Source organism: Dipodomys ordii, unplaced genomic scaffold (genome assembly GCF_000151885.1).
Source record: "Dipodomys ordii isolate 6190 unplaced genomic scaffold, Dord_2.0 Scaffold34, whole genome shotgun sequence".
Classification (NCBI taxonomy): Eukaryota; Metazoa; Chordata; class Mammalia; order Rodentia; family Heteromyidae; genus Dipodomys; species Dipodomys ordii.
In genome coordinates this window covers 16,285,229-16,290,327 of record NW_012267250.1, presented here as the reverse complement: position 1 = coordinate 16,290,327, position 5,099 = coordinate 16,285,229, and positions in this window count along the sequence as shown.

The following is a 5,099-nucleotide window of genomic DNA, read 5'->3' as shown; positions in this document are numbered from 1 at the left end:
AAGTAACCAGTAGGATTTTTCTTGAAGGTTGTTTTTTCCATGCTGACTTGTGCCTTTAAATTTCAAGCTGTTGAAACATGTGTTAAAGAAACTTCTTTTCCAGTAGTGACAAGGTTAAAATTGAGGACATGTTCGCTTTCTAATGACTCCCTGGGACTCTCAGGTAACCACAAGTGTTCATTAGTATTGCTGGTATGGACAGGACCCACACATAAACTGGAAACCTGGTATGTGGGGAGTGCATGTTTCAGACCATTAACTGAAACTAGGTAGGTCATATTTCTTTGTTTCCCATTGAAGACTGGTACCCCAGCCAGTGGTGCTTAATAGAGGCAGAGCAAACAAGGATCCTGTTGTCTTTGTATGTCCCCAATTCCTGCGCATGTGGGCAATGGCATTTTGGAGTGAAGCACTCATCAAAGCTGCACTAGTTTCTTTGTGAGCCTAGCTATCTCAGATGATAATTGAGAATTTTTCAGACACGTACTCTTTTTTTTTTTACAATATTATTGTTATTATCTTTAAGTAGTTGTACAAAGAAGTTTCCATTTTACAAAACAGTATATGAATACAAGGTGCAGAGATATACTCCTGAATTTCTTTTCCTCCCACTATGGTGTCTTGGTCTAGGTAGTAATGGCTTGGTCATTAGGAAGTTCATTGGTTGTTGCTTAGATATCTACCTTTAACACATGTATGTTCAGCTTGAACCCCTGCAAAGGCTGTGTCCACGTCTTGGTGGACCAAACAGCAGAGGCATTGGTGTCTGTACAATGGATGGCCTCTGAGCCATCCAGCCTGTCCTGAGGATGTGCATTGATTGTTGTGCCCAGGTCATGGGACCCCTACCAAGAAGACTAGCGCGAGTTAGACTTTACAGCTGCACTAAGGTTTTATTTAGTATGGCTGCAGCTTGGGTCTCGTCCTATACTCTGACACAGAGGTGCCTAGGAGAACCCCAAGCTAAAGATTTGCAGGGCTTATGAAATCACACAACCAACCAGGTGTTTGGATTAATACCACGTATTTCTCTGCTAGACAAAATTTGCTGATCTTAAGTTTACTTTAAACAAGCAACAAGTGGTCACTGCCTCAAGTACTTTAAGCCTTCATTGATCTCATGGGTCTACCTGATCTGCTGAGAAACTGAGCTGCTTGTGATATTGATGTATATGATGGGCTGAAAGTCTATTATTCCCTTCGGGTTCTGCTATGGCAGGTTTTGTTCATGAGGACAGAAAACTTCTTAGTTTCCTGTGGGCAGAAGATTCAAGATTTATTTTCCAAGTACATGTGTTGCCTATTTTGTGTATATCATGAATTCCTTTGGATTCTTTGCTGGAGGCTTCCCAAGCAGGTGGAGTACATGTTCCTGGGAGGTAATGGTCAGAATGGGGTAGAGTCTTCCAGAAGCTTGAGCAAGAGCAGGTATGAGGTGATTCTCAAGACCCCTCCCCCTCTGTTTTTCTTCTGGCCTCAGTGGTGAGAGGTAGCTCATGAAGCATCTTTCTCTGATTCTTGTTCTTAATGAAAAGGCAGGTAACGTCCTTTTGCTATGGACATGTTCTCTTATGGTTGGTCATGCAGCTTAGGCCCTTGCTGGGTCTTGGTTGCTGGAGTTTGTTCTTCTAGGACCCCTCTCTTATCATGAAATTGCTATTGTCCTTGGTATTGGCATGGAATGGCATGGCCTGGGGTGGGACGCTCAGCTGTTGGTTCCTTCCAGAGAGGGTTTTTGCCTGGCTGGGACAGTTTGAGCTCTGGCCCTGGAGTGGTCTGTCTACTGTTTGTGTAGTAAACATGGGATTTGTCTATCCTATCTGGGCTCAGAGTTAGTTTGGGACCCATACTTCCCCAGTGGGCAGGTGTTATTCTGCTGAAAGCTTCATGACCATGAGATAGTAATGGTCCTTCTCCCTCCTCCTTGGACTTTGTTCTTTTCTAACAATGCTTAGCTTCATTTTGAAGAGGAAATGGCCTTTAGCCTTCACTCAGACAAGGATAGCTTTGAATAAGACCCGCTTCTGCCAACTCCTGGGTAGCCATTGTTCTCCCTGGAATCAAAATATTTTTGTAGCCTCTGCAAGACAAAACTCCTGAGGAGCCTGCATGTCCTGGGTCATTGGCCAAAGCCATGCCCACTCTTCAGGGTTCTGGTGTTTGGTAATATATATCAAGTATACAAAGTGTGGTCTTGCTGTATGAGTGACCATGTTTGCTCCACGTTGTCTATGGCCTAGAATTTCTCTTGCTTCAGTATTCAAAGTGTGGTCTTGCTGAATGAGTGACCATGTTTGCTCCACATTGTCTATGGCCTAGAATTTCTCTTGCTTCAATGTCTAGTCTACTTTTCCTTATGCATCATCCTTCAGACTTCCCTTTGACTATGAAATCACCATGAGTATGGGCCTTGGGTTTCCAGGCCACCTGTTTCTCTCTTCTATGAGTGATGGTGTCTGTGGGCAGGTGCTCTTCTAGCCCATATTTCAAAGGGTGGAGTCCTTCCCACCCTTTACCTTGAGTTTTCTTCATTAGTCTTTGCCCCCATCCTTTCACTCTAGGTGGTAGGTCCAATCCCTGATTGATTTGGAATTACATCTTGGAAAGGACTAAAACATTTATATCCCTTTAGGGTCCTATAGTGACTTTCAGATATGACAGATAATCTGATTCCCTCCATCTAGCTGTTGGCTTCATTAGTCAATTTGGTCTCCACAATCTGGGTCCAGAATACTTAGAGAAGATGATGAAAACAGCTGCTCACATCTTGCTCACCTCTTGCTTTATTCAGGCTTAATCCTGGATCTGGTTGTTAGATGGGTTATGTCCATTGGCCAGGTATATCTCTCAAAAACTCCAGTTTATATACCTAGTTACATCAGCGACTTGGTGGTATAGGAATTGGGAGAATTTTCTGGTGTCTCTGATTACTATTCATGATTAGAAAGGTGATCTGGAAAGCTAGCTGGCTGTGCCCCAAGTCATGCTAGGTGATGTTGGGACTTGGCTCTGGAAGTGTCCCCTCTGAGGCTGGTGGTCTTCTGGGAAACACAGGATGAGCCTGTAGGGCCTTTGCTCAAAGCTAAGACCTCCATTCTGGTTACCTAGAGATCTTGGATAGAGTCTCACTGTGGTCCCAATCAGCTGGATTTGATGACTTGCCAGACTTTCTTAGTCGAGCTTCTTGAGGCCCTGTGAAACTACTTTTCCTACTTTCTTCTTTTTCTTAAGTATTGTTATACCCAGGAGCTATAACAGATCATGGTATGTCTCATTGATCTGGGGCCTTGAGTTGATTCCCTGTATAATGTCAAGAGTGTTTCTTGCTGTGTGGCCTGTTACTGGTATCTTCAACCTTGGCCTGCTATTTCCCTTAACAGTTTTGGAGGCAGCTACCATAATAGCAGTGGAGTCATGTGGTTTGTAAGCTCCTTGCTATTCCTATGGCCCAATACCTTTTCAGTCAAATCTCCACTACCTTTAAGCTGATGCCCCTTGGACCTCTGGAAATGAGCTCTTGGTAAAAGCTGTGTTTCCAAACCTACAAACTGGGCAATAAATCCGTGTTATGTGGGTGCTAATCTTAGTTTTGATAGCTGAGAGTCTGATCAAGGGTTTGCTGCCTGACACCATGGTACCAGTTTTTGCAAGGAGTAATTGACAAGGGGATAGGAGAAACTCAAATCTGTCTGCCTAATTGACAGGTAGTGAAGGAATTGAAATGCCCTGGGATTAAGTGTGAGCAGCATCTGGTTGTAACTGGGGAATCTCCAGTCTGTTCTGGTCCTTCTCCAAGTCTGATGGCTCTCATTTCCTCATAAGGTGGTAAAGCACTGTTCTCATGTTGCAGGTAAGACTTGTCACATTCTTTGGTTCTACCAGGCTCTCAAGTTACCAGTTGATAGGTCTATTTCTATTTTTATTGGAATGTACAGGCATGTTGTAGGTTCTTGGCTAATAATGGGGCCTAGGCTCCTCTGGAGGCTGAATATCCAGTGTGAAGGTCCTTCATGGTCTCTGGTCCCATTTTATAGGTGGGTGCCCCTTCCTACCCTATGAATAATTCAGAATCCCTTAGACTCTGATTCTTTATCCTTGTACTTCTGATGGTTGTCCAGGATTAGATGGCCAGCCTTGTAGATAGCTGGCAACTCTCCTCACATGGGGGAAAGGAAGATTCATGGAGTAGTCCTGGAGTCAGTTACTGTCATGGAGACCTCCCAGCAGAGAGGCTTAAAATGGAATGGATTAAAGTATTCCTTGAAATGAGCTCAGTGGTATAATGATGCAAAATGATGACACCTAGTTGGGTGTTACTTCTGTTAAAATGTTTCCTTGAATTACTACTCTGGTTTTAGTTTGTAAGACGTTCTTCAAACCTTTTCACAAACATACATGCATACCTATGGGGAAGAGTTTGATACTTATATGCATAGTATCATATATGAATTACTATCATCTCAAATGCTTTACAGTTCTTTGTGTAAGAACACTAGAAATATCCTCCTAGATTTTTTAAATATTCAATATAGAATAGTCTCTCTCCTGGGCATCAAACACTAGAATTTATCCATTCTATTGAGCTGGTACTTTTTGGCCAATCTTCCTTATACTATCTTCCCAGCCTCTGACTACTATTCTCCTAAGGTGGGATGCTTCAACATGGAGACCATAGATTATTGTTCTGTGATTCAGCACTGAACTGTTCCAGGTTCATGCATATTGCCATAAATGATAGCATTTGATTATGGCTGAGTAGTATTCCACTGTGTATGCAAACTATATTTATCCTTTTATCAGTTGATGCCTAGGGTGAATCTATATCTTGTGAGTTATTAAAATTTTTTGAGTAATGCTGCAGTAACACAGCAGTGCAGACAGGACTTTGGTCTCTGCTATATACCCAGTAGTGGATCCCATGGTAATTGTGTCTTAAAATTTATTAATTTTTTGCCTGACCTTGGGAAGTCCTCCAGGCAGTCCTGGGGACTCTCCCTGAGCTGCTTTGCTCAAAGCTAGCACTCTACCACTTTGCACCACAGTGCCACTTCAGGCTTTTTCTGTTTATGTGATAACGAGGAATGGAACCCAGGGTTTCA